We start from the raw sequence: 16,559 nt of genomic DNA on the forward strand, positions 1-16,559 counted from the left end.
CACACACACACACACACACACACACACACACACACACACACACACACATCAGCTCCAAGTTCCAGCTCCCAGCAGATCCAGCATTCTCTGAGGCCATAGTTTGTTTCATTGTATTCAATCAACGGGAAGTCTTTCAGCGATTACGCAACACAACAAAATATAAAAAGACACAAATAGAAGCATAGAAGAAGAATGCAGTCCTAGACTACATTAGTGAACCTCAAGCTGCTACAGTTACTAAGGGTGCGTGTCCACCGGGGAGCTGTATATTAGAGCTGGCGCTGTTTTCTTGTTATTTACAATGGATAATGAGCTCTAGGGCCCTCTAGAGATGAGAGCTGTGTCCCGAGAGCTTTTAGCGCTATAGCGCCATGGACTCTGTTTTTGAACTCTTTTAGCGCTATAGCATCATGGACTCTGTTTTTGAACTCTTTTAGCGCTATAGCATCATGGACTCTGTTTTTGAACTCTTTTTGGGCCAGAGTGCAGGCTGTAAAAGGCTGTTCTGATGACGAGGATAGTCATTTTTTGGCAGAACCGCAGAGACAGCGAACGTTAGCACTAGCTAACATTAGCCAGCTATCTTAGCTTGGCTAGATAATAGCTGTAAAACATCGGTAGCCTAGCCAGCTCTAAACTCCAGCTCTAGTGCGCTCTAAGCAGCAGTAAGCTTGGTGCTGTTCAGCTACATACAGCTCGCCGGTGGACACACAGCCTTAGTCCTCATCTGGGGGTGGCCTGAGGACATGGTGTTCACCTCGTCTGGACACACTCCAACATGGTCACTTTAGTGCATGAATGATTCTGATTCTGTTACTCTCCTCACTGGTGAAGGAAACGTGCAGACGCTGCAAATCACTGCATCAATCAGCAAATGAAAACTAATGGATATGCAAGCTGCTCTTACTGTACATTATACTGACCCCCCCCCCTCTGCCCCCCCCTGGTAGCAGCTGGTGCCTGTCCCACAGATGGACAGATAGACAGATAGGCAGACAGACAGACAGACAGACAGACAGACAGACAGGCAGACAGACAGACAGAGAGTGTGACAGACAGACAGACAGACAGACAGACAGACAGACAGACAGACAGTCAGACAGACAGACAGACAGACAGACAGACAGACAGACAGAGAGTGTGACAGACAGACAGACAGACAGACAGACAGACAGACAGACATCATCCATCTAGACCCCATCGAGACCAATTCCAACCAGACATGAAGCGCAAGGCTCTGACACCCCCCATTAAATAGTCATTCAATAACAGGTCCATTACCACAGGAATAGAATCACTCAGGAAAGAGAGAGGTGGAGAGAGAGGGGGAGGGTAGAGGGGGGGAGAGAGGAGACAGAGAGAGAGAGGGTAAGAGAGAGAGGAGACAGAGAGAGAGAAAGAGAGAGGAGACAGAGGGAGAGAGAGAGAGTGAGAGATAGAGCGGAGATAGAGAGGGAGAGACAGAGAGAGGAGACAGAGGAAGAGAGAGAGAGAGAGGGAGAGAGTGAGAGAGGGGAGACAGAGAGAGAGAGAGGGAGGAAGAGAGACGGAGAGAGAGAGAGAGAGAGGGAGGGAGAGAGAGAGTCAGAGAGAGAGAGAAAGAGAGGATACCCACAGAAAGGCCATTATAATCCTCAGGGACCGGCCCAGTCTTTCTGACGTGTCGCTCGTCCATCCTAGAACTACGTTCTCTTATTCCGCTACACTCTGAGAGAGAGACCACCACAAGGCTACGAGAGAGACCGGCGCAGGGTCATGTGGCCAACAGCAGGGCAGGACAGAAGGGCATGTTGTCTGGCCAACGACGTCTGCCTGCATCGTGTAACACAAGCCGACTGAGGTGCCAGCATGATGTTTCGACATGACAACATGAGTTTACTGGGCCCCACGCACGCCACGTGACTGGGGTAAACACGCCCACACTGACACACACACACACACACACACACACACACACACACACACACACACACTCAATAAAATCGTGGGTGCAGTTCATTGTTCACCACAGTGCCATATGATATGCGGGCAGATCCTGCCTCCACCTAGAAAATAAACAAGGACCAAAATAACACAAGCATACCAACACACACGCACACACACGGTGTGTGCTTTACCTCAGTATCCACCCCTCTTCTCTTCTCTCCTCCCCTCTCCTCTTTTTCCTCTCCTCCTCTCTACTCTCTTTTTCCTCTCCTCCTCTCTCCTCTCTTTTTCCTCTCCTCTCATCTCCTCCTCTCTCCTCCTCTCCTTGGCGATCACACATCCTTTAATACACTACGGCAACGTTTTAACTGGTCTGGCTATGTTGACACATCAGCTGAGATACCGTACAATGGCAAACTGTAAACCCATATGCTGCAGACTGCACAGAAGAATGCTTAGGGCACCAAACCCCCTCCGCATTCGCCGTCGCCGTCTTTCTCGACCTCTCTGTATCTCTTTCTGTGTCTCCCCATCTCTCTCTCCCTCTCTCTCTCTCTCTGTGTGATACTCACATCGCTGTGACGCCTCCGTTGGACGGTGGGGATGATGGACGGACTGGGGAACACGTAGGACAGGTTCCTCATCATCTTCAGCCCAGCCATGCTGTCACACTCCGCTACAACCAGAACCAGAACCAGACCCAGAGCCACGCCCAGAACTATAGAAGCAGGACAGGGCCCGGAGAGACGAGAGCAGAGAGCGGTCCGAGACGAGCTCCCTCGCTGCTGGTGAAACACACGAGGACTCAGCTGCTGAGTCAGCCGGTCCTTTTAAAGCCTCTGTGTCTGTTCACCAGAATTCACACGGATGTTCACACGTGTGTGTGTGTGTGTGGGTGTGTGTGTGTGTAGTAAGATGTGGCATGTGTGGCTGAATATCATTGTGAAGAATATACATCCTACCCCTCCCTTCCTGTTCCTCCACACACGCACGCACGCACGCACACACACACACACACACACACACACACACACACACACACACACACACACACATACACACACACACACACACACACACACACACACACAAAACACCCTGTTCTTTAGGAAGCAAATAGGGAGTGGCTGTGTTACACCAACTCTCTCTGTGGTGTGCACCCTTCTCTCTCTCTCTCTCTCTCTCTCACCCTCTCTCTCTTCTCTCTTCCTACACCCCCCTTTTCTCACACACTTCCTCTTTTTCTCTCTGCCCTTCACTGAGTGTTGTTATATTTATATTACTTCCTCATTTCTGTGCTCTGCTCTCTTTCTCAGGGTGGTTTAAACCACGCCTCTCTGCCCTCATCACCTCTCCTTCACAAGCATAGCTAAGGACCACACACACACACACACACACACACACACACACACACACACACACACACACACACACACCATCATCACTCAACCATCAAAACACTCCCCTTGTACTCATCAGAAATTATGTGATCCACTACGAGTAGGGCTGTAGGATTGTATCGATACAACGATGCATCGCGGTACGTAGTCTCGCGATACTGTATCGATCTTTCAGCCCGGAGTATCGATACAGCCGGGCGCTGTAAAATTGTAAAAAATAAAAAATAAAAATTTTTTGGGGGGGATTTAAATTTTTAAATCCAGTTTAAAAAGCATATTCTACAATATTAAGTTAAAAAAGCATGCATATAAATAATTTTGAAAAACCATAAATACTACAATGTTGACAGTTTAAAAAGCATGGATATCAAATGTAAAATATTTATTAGCTAGCTCTCTGTCCAGTCATTGAGTTTGAGTTATCTATATAGTGCATTTGAGCCATTCAGTTTTCAGTCTTGAACACTTAAAATCTTTCAGTAAATGATGTGTGTATCGCAATACGTATCGTATCGTATCGTGACCTCTGTATCGTGATGCGTATCGTATCGCGAAATCCAAGATGATATACAGCCCTAACTACGAGTGTGACGTTTCACTTCAAAATCACACTTCAAGCGGCAGCTGGTCGACGCAAAATCTATATTTCACAAGCGCTTTAGATTTTATGACTTTGCTCAGCATTTCAGTATCAGCCGGTGCAAAGTACATATTGCTGCGACACTCCTGGGCTCATCCTAATGCCATGCTATCTTATCTCTGAACTATGCAGCAAATTACTCACATTTGGGGGTTGAAATAAGATTGTTTGGTGTTTTGGGGGTGGGATTTATGACTGCCGATTGTTGAAAAGAGGAGCATAGAGTTGTTATGATTTATACCCCTTTCAAGAAATGATCTTTCTGAGCATTTCTTATTGACTCATTAAAGGCAGAAAGATATTCTCTCCTGGTGGACCTGCAGCTTGCACACTCAGACCTTCTGCAAGTTCTCTGAAATGGATTAATTTCCTAATTTCTCCAGGGCGCTTTTCATTTGGCTACAACCTTGTTCAGTTTTCTAATCCTTAATGTGGTGTTGAAAGTGGTTACTAGATCATTATCACATGAGGGCTCCACTTCTGGGGTTGTTCTACCGTTCATGTTCATTATCATTTTGAAATTATCCGTACCTTCACGTTTCTTAAAGGGGTCCATGTTTACAAAACTAACTTTTTCATTGTTTTTGCATTTGAGTCTCTGATGGGCCTACTAGCACACAAAGTATGAAGTGAAATAATCCAGTCATTGTGTTGTGGTCAGTGATGCTCGTCTCATCAAGAGTAACGTTAGTGGAATGAAATTGGTAGACTTCTATTTCATCGAGCGGCCATTAAAAATGATCAAATGTTAAGAAGTGGACATCATAGGATTCCCCTCGGCCTACAGAATCTAGCTTTCATTGTTTGTAGTTGAATGGTGTCCTATAGCCTGGTGGTGTCTAGCTTGTGAATGTAGCTAGAGGTAACAGCATGCAACTGTGGAGATAACAACATGGGCATTAACGCTATCGTTTAGTCAGGGAGAGAGCACAATGAAATTTGTCACTGGCATCAGGCTAACCAGCTATCAGGGCTGCCAAGTTTGACCAAAAACTTGGAGTGAGATTTATCCCCTTCCCCGTTAACTTTATTGTTGGGCGAGTGTTGACGGGGGGGGGGATTGATCATTTTTATTGTGATTGTCGCGCAAGTTGTTGACGGGGCCGGGGGGGTACTTTTGCCCTGAATTCTGCACCTTTTGTCGTGAGGCGGGGTTCGTTCGATCCACCCGATCCACCCCTGGCTACGGGCCTGTAGTATGTAGGGGTTGGTCATTTCTCCGCGTGAGAATTGTTATGTGTGGCGTGTAGGGATGTAACGGTAACCGCTGTATTACGGTAACCGCAGTATTTTTTGGTCACGCGGTAACCTTGGGACTGGCTCGGTAAAACCGTAGGCTAAACTCACTGTTCTGGACTTGTCAGATGTCTTAGTTATATCAAGCTAACTATTGGCATCGGTGTGCTTATCGGTGTGATATTTATTCAGTTTGAGTAATTTACGATCGAGCTAGCTAACCACCTTTAGCTCAATTGGCTCAGTTGCTGGTTAGGGATGAGAGGCGGAGTCCCAGCCCAGCTGATAACTCTCCGTTGCGAGTTGGGGGATGCAACGGTCGGCTAGGATCCTGCCTCTCATAGCTAACCAGCAACTGGTCACGTAGGGCGCATGTTCAATCCACCACACTAGTCACGTAGCTTTCCGTTGCCCTGGAGGTCCACCCGTCTGTGAGCGCAACAGAGGATGCCTGGGATAATTCACTGACAGCTTTTGCCTTTTCCTGCTCATAAAGATTTGGCACGATCTTCTCAGCAAAGTGGGTGCGCGACGGGATCTCGTAATGTGGCTCAAGCACATCCAGCATATGTTTAAACCCCTCGTTTTGCACAACGGAATATGGCCTCATGTCTGCAGCTATAAACACCCCAATAATACCTTTTGTAATAACTTTAGCCCGGTCGGATTCTTTAGCCAAGGGCTGCTTAAATGCCGTGGTGATGAGCGGTTGTTGAGCAGGAGGTTTTTCAAGCTCTTCAGCTCCTCCGCTAGCCATGTCCACCGCTGGCAGCGCCTGACTAGTGTGGATTGAACATGCACCCTACGTGATCACGTCGCCTACATCCTTTTTTGTTTTATTATTTTTTATAAACCTATCCGCGGACCACGTGCGAACCGTAGAGATTTTCTGTAACTAGATGTCAGAACCATCTAGCCTAGATCTGCACCCCCCCCCCCTCTTGTCCTCCCATGGTTTCTTTCCATTCTCTCCTTCCTCATCTCTTCTTTCTCTTCCTCTTGTCGTTTTTTTTATTTTTTATTATTATTATTATTATTTTTTAGACCTGTCACTTCTTTCATCCAGTCTCCTGCCGTAGAAGCGCAGCATCAGAGATCAGACCTGGGCTCTCTGCTCAGCCTCTTTCCCTCTTCTTCTCACTGCTCAACACACCATCTATACCCACAGACCTCCTCTATCACTGCTCAACACACCATCTATACCCACAGACCTCTATCACTGCTCAACACACCGTCTATACCCACAGACCTCTATCACTGCTCAACACACCGTCTATACCCACAGACCTCTATCACTGCTCAACACCATCTATACCCACAGACCTCCTCTATCACTGCTCAACACACCATACCCACAGACCTCCTCTACCACTGCTCCACACACCATCTATACCCACAGACCTCCTCTTTTAAAACTGTGTTTAATACCGTGATATACCGTACCGTGGACCTTGATACCGTGATATTACCGTACCGTGAGTTTTTGATACCGTTACATGCCTAGTGGCGTGTGAGCGTGAGAAGAGGCAGAAATGCGTGTGTCTCACGCTCAATGCGTGAGACTTGGCAGCCCTGCCAGCTATATTTGAGGTAGCATAGCACCGTCAACAGCCCTCGTTCTCTAGCCTGCCGACTTGTTCTTAGCTGAGCTCATTTGCATATGAAAATAAAGCACTCAGTCCACTCAATCTGATCTCGTGGTCAACGGAGGGGTATAGAAGCATGCTAGAACGCTTATTCTGAGTGGTATTTTCAGCAAAAAATACTCAACGACATGTTTTGGGGACCCCAAAGGCTTATAATAAATTGTTGAAAATGAGCATAATAGGACACCAATAACAAAACATTTCATTCTAAATAACTTCAGGTACCAATGCTGTAAAGAAAATACTAAAGTGGTCAGGAATGGCCAGATAACTGATAGAGAATATTACATTACATTACAGTCATTTCGCTGATGCTTTCATCCTAAGTGACTTAAAATAATTGCATTTAACGTAGGTAAAGCCATACTACTTGCCAGAACTCTGCTGATAGGGAGCTGATATTTAGAATTGCCATTGAAATGTTTGAGGGACAGACACAAAAGCATATTCACTGGAATAGGACAATTATTCACATTTGAACCACCCCAACAGTGTTTTTCAAGTTTCAAGTTTATTGTCACACTTACAATGATAGATAATAGACTGAAAAGCATATTCAGTATTCCACAGTCTTCACTGTGTCTAGTTACATAAGGCAGTTCTCAGTATTGTTGGAGAGCATCACGGCCAAGTCTATAGAGTGTTCTTTGTAATCAGATCTGTTGTGAAAGCTTCAGAAACCTTCTCTAAGCTCCCTGCTCTCTATCCTGTCAACACACAGCTCTGAAGCCTACCAGCAAACACCAAGGGCGTAGGTTTGGTTTCAACATTGGTAGGGACCATATAACAGTGTAGCCTGCATACACAATTTTTGCTGGGGACGAGAGGTTAAACCTCTTAAATATTCATATATTTATGAAATTGAATAATACCAATACAATGTTCTTAGTGTATCACATCCTGCCTGCAGCTGCGTCCCTCCACTCTCTCTCGACTTCTGCTGCTGCTGCGTCCCTCCACACTCTCTCTCTTGGTTGCTGCTGCGTCCCTCCACTCTCTCTCGGCTGCTGCTGTGTATCTCCGCTCTCTCTCTCTCTCTACTGCTGTGTTTCATGCATAAAAATGATTTTATTAAAATTGAGATTTTCATTGGATTTTTAAACTGACATTCAACTCATACATTGATATATCTGTCCAATAGGGGAGTCACAAAATACCAGACAGTAGGCAATACCTACAGTATTGTGAAATTCCACAATCCTGGATGCCCAGTTCGATACCATAGTTGGGGAAAAAAAAACTTCAACATACACTACTTTGTTTAAAACACCCTCCAGCCAATATAGTAAGAGGAAGATTATGAGATTCCAGTTGGCAAGTATACGTTAGCTAATAACTGTAGGAAACCAGGCTACACAGGGACAGGCTTGTATAAAGAACTACAGACCTGAGCCCTCATAAAACTAACGTTAAGAGCTCTCACGGGCTGGCTAACCTCTAGATAACGTATGAGTATTCAGTTTCCCCTATAATTGTAACAAGAACCCCTGTCAGGCTAAAACAATGTATTTATTTTTATATCAAAACTTACGACTTTAATATCACTGACATTTTTTAGCATAAGTTAATTGGAGTTTAATATGGTGAAAATTAGCATCACGTCTGGGTTTGACAAAGCTATCGGCTAGTATTCAATGCTGACACTAACAGTCCTTAGTTGTGAGGACGCCGTGATGTCCCATTCAATTAAATCTCTGAAGGGCAGCTAATGTATGATAATGTAATGGCTGCTGCAATCCTAATGTTACAGTATGATAGAAGCCATCTTAACAGTTCGCTAGCTAGACAGCATCAGCAGTTGATAATTTGCCACAATGGAAAGACAAGTGATGTTAGTTTAGGTAACATTAGCTAGCACCAACCTAGCTGTTTTTCATGTGGTTACTGCCTAACGTTAGCTACTTAGTTTACCAGTAGCTAGCTAACCTAGCTAACGCTAACGTTACTTACAGTTGCGGAGAAAAAGCTCCTGATATCCCTAATCGGAGGGGGAGGCGACATTGTGGTGGATGTACCTGAACGGCTGTCAGAATCACAACTGTGGCTTGCTGTCAGCGTCTATCTGTAAGGCTGTTGGTCTTCAGATCCAGCAAAATGTAAAAAAAAAAAGCAAAGATCTATCTTAGGCAAATGAGCCAATCAAACGTGAGTTTAAAAAATATCAAAATAATACTGGGATGGCACATTCACGGTGGAGGAAAGGGGTAGGCTAACGGTCTAATATGTAACTCCGAACAATGCAAACTAACTCACTCAAAATGGTACGGTCAATTCTGTCTTTCCAAACTATTGGAAGGTCATCTAAATTATCTTATATAACTGCACTCCAAAGATAATGCGAACAAGGTTGCTTAAAAGTTGGTAGGGACAATTTGGGACTCCCAAAATGTTGGTAGGGACATGTCCCGACCGTCCATACGCAAACCTACGCCCTTGGCAAACACACACACACACACACACACACACACACACACACACACACACACAGCCTGGTGCGCTGTCCACCTTCCTCCCTGCCTGTTTGTTTGTCCACCTTGCCTCCTTCCTGAAGAGATGAAATTAAAGTTGTTTGCTTTACAGCAGGGGTGCCAAAATTTAAAACTTGAACAAAGTCGCGGGCCAACATTAAACAAATGAAAATTTTAATATGGACCCAAACAAGTTTTGCTTTAACATTGAATATGCACTTATCACTTTCGCTTTTGGTGCGCATCAATGGTGTGCACTAACATATGTGAATACGCCCTCAGACACAAGTGTTGGTGCTCCATCTGCTCAGTAGAGAAGCTTGTAAAACCCTGACTGTCCTACAGCCAGGCAGACAGACAGACAGCCGGCATGCAGACAGACAGCCAGGCAGACAGGATTGAATGAACAGGAACAGAGCAAACACAGCGGCCAGCTAGGTCAACACAGGTGTCTCTATCACAGTGAGACGTTACATAACGTAAAGCTTCTGTTTTCTGCCTTTCTTTTCGCCATTTTTAAGAAGGGGTAACACAGTTACAGTTGTAGTATGAGATTGCTATGACTACTGTCACAGAAGAGAGGGCGTTTCTGGGTCCTGTCTTAATTGACGCGCCAAAACAACAGCAGAGCATTATGGGATTTGTAGTATTAGCGGTGAATGCGCTGTATAATACTGGCGGGCCAGCTCTAGTAGTCATTTGGTATTGCCTCGCGGGCCAAATATAATTACACTGCGGGCCAAATTTGGCCCGCGGGCCAGAGTTTGACACCCCTGCTTTACAGTATGCCTGATCTATGATATATATATATATATACATATGTCACGGCCAGCTCTTGTCCGCGACAAAAATGGAGGCACACACCCAAACGTAAGCTTTAAATAATGATAATTTATTTAGAACGTAAGAATAATAATACTAATGCATGGGAGGTGGATGGTAGATTATCAGTGGTGTAGGTGTGTATGAATGTAGTGAAATGTGTGAATGCAGGGGTGTTGTATGGTGTAAACCCAGGACAGAACTAAACCCAAGAACCTACGTGGTGCTTCTCTGAAAGGAGAGGGGGAAGTGAACGTAGGGCCGGTGAGCCTTTATAAGGCCCGGGCGTATCCGCCCACAGCTGGCCCCACTTGGCCTGATGAGGGGAGGGGCAGACTGTCCAGGACAGCCTATGCTGTCACACATATGTAATCAATCAACTATTTAGTCACATGGTTACTATGGTTATGTGACTTCATTCATATAACCTTATAGATACATATGGGTGCAGGACAGGATCACAACTGGCACATTGACCGTGCTGCTCTCTCTTCCTTTCCACCTGGGCCCTGTACTACGAGGCTAGCTCAACATATCCAAGATAACGTTTCGCTAGCTCGCTCGAGTAAACCAAACAACCACAATCACGGATAAACGGTACTACGACGGTGGCTAACAATCGTTAAGTCTACAGCTGGTCCAATCTAGCTATGAGCGCATTCACGGTAAAAGGGGAGGTATTTTCACGAAATGACCAATCGCATACCTTAGTATGGGTATTCGGACACGGCCATGGACAAGGCAAACAATACGCATAACCAAGTTCCGTCCACCGTATTTCACACAAGAGGAGCAATAATATAGAAATATGAACTATAGGCGCAACACAGTCGGCCAAAGGCAGGAAGGAAAGCTGGAAAAAATACTGACTGCCTACATTTTATCATTATCCTCCTCATATAGGCTATATCATTGGGCTATGCATATTCTTATGGCATGTAAAGCAATTGTAGCCTATATCAATATATCTTATTATTTCAGCTGCAACCCCTAGACTGGCAGGGGACGCTTAAATAAAGCAAATGTAGGCTATAGTTTTTAATACTGTAGTTTCAGGTTGGAGTAGACAATGTGATGTCTCTATACAAGAGGAACTGGAGATAACAGGCTATTAAGATGGAAAAAGTGAAGCTCAAGGTGGAGAAGTAGGCTATAATCCTACAGGGAAAAAAGTAGCCTATGTCATTGATTGTCAGGCATTGGTGCTATCACAATTCAATTAAAATGTAGCCTACTTCTCTTTGTTCCTAGGAACGTTTCTAGTCTAATAAATCAACATTAAAGACTTGAAAATTCAAAAATTATAAAAAAAAAATAAAAAAAATAGTGTTTTTACTTGGTTCTCCGCATCACCCACAGCCTACATGAAACTGCAGGTAGGCTAATAAAACGCAAGCCAGTGCATAGCCTACAGTATGAATGTAAATGCACAAGGCAAAATATGTCTCAAGCACCTGTCATTCTGCAATTTTAATGATATCGGGGAAAGCCAAAGAGTGTTTTGTTGGTTTGTAAAAAGTCTTCTTAAAATAACCTCTCACTGTTCGCGCACTGCAGATTATTTTTTAATTCGCACACTGAAGTTCCATATAGAATCTTAACGTCCATATGCCTTTTTCCAAGTGAATTGATCGGTCAGCGGGCAGTGCTTCATACGTTTTGATCCATAATCTGGAACTTAACCTGCCCCAGAGCAGGTTAGCTCGGCAGCATAAGTTACCACGGCGATATAGCACCTTCGTAGTACGGATAAACCTGAAGTTATCACGCTAACCCTGTAATCCTGTTTCATAGTGCAGGGCCCTGGTCTCTCTGGCTGTTTGTATCTAGTCTGACTCAACGGATGTAGGTTTTGGGGATAAGCCTTGCCATTCGTTTATTACTGCCCAATCAGTGGCGGTGAAGTCTGCTGTCGGCCCCAATCAAATTCAATCCAGGCTACGTGAAACAGCAACCTAGCAACCACTCGGCCGAAGACAATTGCGATTGGTTCAGAGAAACACAGTTTTTTTCTGCCCTATCGCTAAATGGTAATGAGTCCAGCCAGACATTTCTCCAGCGCTGGGCACAGCGTAAATGAAGTGTGGAGAGAGAGGTCTGGCTACGTCTATCAGCCTATCAGAGGGACTCTGCAGTCCAACAGCAAGATGAGAGGGAGGAAGAGGAAGGGGGTGAGGAAGGATAGAGGGAGAATGAGAGAGAGAGAGACTTATTGTTGTGTGAAAGAGAACTCTACCTATGTTCTGTTTATGAGATATTCTCTCTCGATTTGTTCTGTTCTGTAGGTCTCCAGGTCTCTCAATGGGAAGAGGAGGAAGAGGAAAGAGGGAGAGAGAGAGAGACAGACAGAGAGAGAGAGAGAGAAGAGAGAGAGGGGATAGAGGGAGAGTTATTGTTGTGTGAAAGAGAACCCTACTCTGTTCTGTTTATCAGAGATATTCTCTCAGGTCAACTCCCACTATCAGATATCATCCCAGGACTGGCCTACTTAACAATACACACACACACACACACACACACACACACACACCCACACACACACACCCACCCACCCACCCACAGATACACACACCCTAACCTTATAACCCCATATACCATAACCATAACCATATAACCCCCCCAAAACACACCCACACCCTGTGATCGTATTTTAGACTTGTCTAGTCCAAAGATTTACCAAGATACGTTCAAAAGGTTGAGTCTGGTTTATTGAATGAAATCAAATACTTGCGCAAGGACTTCCTGAACAACGCAAACAAAGGTGGTTTGTCAGAGAAGTGAAGTCAGTCACTTCTGGCCTGGCTTATATTCATTCAGAACACAGGTAAGTCTTTCTAGGATTTCATTGGCTGAGTTGTCTATGCGTCATCGTGAGGGGACGGATATCACACAGTGAAAGGAAGGAATGTGGGATGAAACTCGCTTTGAATAGAAACAAAGGTCTGAGTCAGGGCAGGAAGGTGGCCTTTCTGACTTGGACAAAAGAGCGAGGCAGAGCTATGCAGAGTGTGTTTACAATATCAAAAGGAGAGTTGGTGTTTTACATTAGACTGAAACTGGGGTTTTGCAGGGGACTTGGGGGGAGGTGATAAATTACAAAGACAAAGGCTAAGGTGTTTGGATGTAAATTCCTGGACAATCCCTCATTTGTGCCTGAACAGGCACACAAAAATAAAATCCAAACACAGTGTAAACAGTCAGCTATGCTATACATGTGGAAAGGAAATAATCTCTCCACTAGGTGGAAACTTTAATTATTTCCTCTCAACGTGCAAAATCACACACCAAAACCCCTTGTTTCAGAAGTTTGACAGGAAACAAGATAAAAAAGATGACATGATTATATACTATTTATAGTCTAAGAGTGGACAACCATTCACCAAAAAACAAACTTGATTTAACAAGGCAAAAAAAAGATAAAATGGTTACCAGTGTAAGAGGGGCAAAAAACCTCTTGGTCAATTTAGAGGAAAAACCCAAACTTATTTATCAACTCATGTTTCAACAATTGCAACTCTTGTAAACAAATATGATATTTTCCAGATTATTTCAAAGTTCATTCACTCTTGTGAATAATTGCATGTGATGTCCTATGGAACATAGATTCCATGTGTGCGTCTCTGAATGTTTAATGTAGGTTCCAGTGTGTGCGATCAGAGGTGCAGTCCGATTTCTCATCAGAGGAGAATGTCATCTGGGGAATGCAAGGCGTCTTCTCTTCTAGATCGCAACTTCAATGTCGCGTTGCTTGAAATCAGTTATGTTCAATGTTAGTGTGTGCAGGTGTGTGTGCGTGTGTGGTGCATCTTGTGAGGAGGTGACCAGCAAGGTCATTTTTCCTCCGATTCCTCGTCAGAGGAGAGGACAGTGTGATGGCCCATGGTTTTGGCCTCTGAGCCCTCTGGTTCAGCTGCATTCTGATCTCCTGGTGTTTGCGATCCCTTGGTGGACCGTCCTCTGCTGCTTGGACCCGTCGGCAATGCTTGCATGGATCCAACGAAGTCCTCTCAGATCGCTGTCTGCGTGATGAGTAGAAACTGGTACGGCCCGAGCCACCTCGGCGAGTTCCAGCTCCTTCGTCTGTGGTCGTGGACCAGGACCCAATCCCCAGGAGATGTGATGCAGGAACCCCTCCTTAGCCTCAGGAAATGGCGGTCCTCATTCTGTTGGAGACATCTGTTAACATCCTCCGCCACCCCTGTTTTTGAAACATGATCTGGCCCGTGGGCTAGTTTGAAAGCATAATGAAAACATGAACGAGGTAGTACAGGTTTGTCATTAGGCCCTAGATACAGGTTAGTTTGGTGGTGGAAATGTGCACTTAGTCCTTCATTTCTTTTTCTCCGCAGGTGGAGCAGATGCTTGTAGGTCAGAAATGTAGGCTCTTGAACTGAACCCGGTCCATCCCTGTACTGCTCCACTTAGGGCCGGCCCGGGTCGTGCTGCTGGAGGGCTCACCTCGGCGCTCCCGCCTCCAGCACAGGCTGATGAAGTGCTCCGTCTGTGGATCCACAGATGAGAGAGACAAACAGAGACAAAACAGAGCAAAAGAGAGTCCTCTGGTCTGGTCTCCCTGTTCCCTTCTTTGGTCAGGAACGGTTATTCAACAGTCTGTAGGAGATACTCAGAAACATGGTTAAGCGCAAGCTCCTGCTTTTGGGGAAAAAATGTTGTTATTCTGTCAGGAAAACTTAAACAGGGTGACTGTTCAAGTGTCATTTAGAGCCAGTCTGCAGTAGCCTACAGTGACATCAGGGGCAGTGTTAGAATGACTTCAACACGCTTAGTCCCCAGTCATGATCAAGGCAATTGGATTTGGCTCTAGCAGTTCTCTTGCGATTTTATGAAAATAAAATACGCAATATTCTCGTCTCAACAAAACAACACCCCCTAAGGGTGAAAGCAAAAATTTCCTGAAGTCAGGATAAAAATAGATATGGGTCAAAGAAAATGACACTAAAATGAACTGGCTTCATTTACAATTAACTAACAAAAAAACTCCATCAAAGCTTCATTTGTATAGCTAAAATTTGTATATCTAAAACCTCTCTCTTCTGCATTTGAGGACAGAGTATTTGGGCACTGCTCCTGTTTCATACTTATCTGTCGCTCACAGTGAGTTGGTGACATGGCGTTGGTCTGCATCTCACGAACCCCAGATCGCCCATCTGTAGGGAAACAGGCCAGTAACCTCCGGTGTCCTGTGCCCGTCTCCTGGTTCGGCATTCACCCATCACTCCCGGAACGACAGTTGTCTGTAAAATACCACTCAGGAAAAACACTCAGGCCCGATGAATGTGCCTCAAACTATAAACATGAGATATTTAACATACTCATTTAAAAAATATATATAATTGGGTTATGAGATGGTGCATTCAGATTAAGATACTGGCAACCCTTATCTATTCCCCCCACTATTATGCACAACGCTTATGTCTTAAGCTACATATCAGAAAGAGAGACAAAACAAACAGTTAAAACAGACAAACAGCAGGTCCCAAGCAGTCCCCAGGAAGGCATGATCCAGGCTTCTCAAAGACCTGCCGCCCAGGGTCCATAGCACCTGAAAATTAAGACTCAAAACACAGACTGGGTTCAATAGCAGAGGAGAAGGCCTAATGCCAGCTCCTCAAAAAACACATTATCATTATATGAATGAAAATTCATACAGTAGAAATGCATAAAACGAACAGCTTATGGCCATTCATTGACTATTGAAACAAAACTCCTGAATCAAACACCTATTCAACCCTGTCAGACTTTTGAGTTCGCTCTACATCTATTTTATCCTGTTTATTTACCTTAAAAATTAAAACTCTCTATCTTGGCTAGTTTAAAATCACCCTTATGGGTTGTTCAAGGGAAGTCCAGCAGGTGGCGCTCGACTTCAAAATCGGAGGCTCTTCCTTCCGGACCTAAAAAAAAAACTCTCTCGTTCTACTCTCCCAAATCTTAAAAACAGACCAGTCTAGAGAAGTAACAGGCTTTTCCCTTAACCCTCTAGCTGAGCCCGAATCTTAGAATTTAACACTAAAATGTCAGATGTGGATGTAAGAAATCGAAAATGCTTTAGCACATAACGAAATTCTGCCAACAAACGCTCGCAGAAATATGCTTCAGTGCAACAATGTCATCAGGCTAGACGTTTGCAGTAGAATTCTTTACATCCTCTAGCATATCTTAATAACTAGTGTTACAGGGACACCTAGTGGTGATCCCAAAATGTTGCATGTATGACCCGGATGTGGTCTTTGGTTGTGCGCGGGGAAATTTAAAGAAACAAATCCCTAATAACAGCCTAGAAACCCCAAAACAGCAATGAAAGGAAACCTTATGGTTAACTCACGGCGGTAAAGAATACAATTTCGAAGAAACAAACATTAAGACACATTAAAATTCGCTTAGTACTCACCCAGTCAGC

The 16,559-nt window shown here is 44.6% G+C and overlaps 1 protein-coding gene across 1 annotated transcript in view; it reads right to left on the reverse strand.

The window, feature by feature from the left end:
* Nucleotides 1–2,513, reverse strand: part of rap1gapb (RAP1 GTPase activating protein b) — a gene marked incomplete at its 3' end in the record, with an annotated part of 29,261 nt that extends 26,748 nt beyond the window's left edge. The window contains exon 1 of the mRNA XM_084441330.1: nucleotides 2,499–2,513. The remainder of the gene's footprint in view (nucleotides 1–2,498) is intronic.
* Nucleotides 2,514–16,559: the final 14,046 nt, after the last annotated feature.

The sequence above is a fragment of the Borostomias antarcticus genome (assembly GCF_949987555.1).
Source record: "Borostomias antarcticus genome assembly, chromosome: 7".
Taxonomy (NCBI): Eukaryota; Metazoa; Chordata; class Actinopteri; order Stomiiformes; family Stomiidae; genus Borostomias; species Borostomias antarcticus.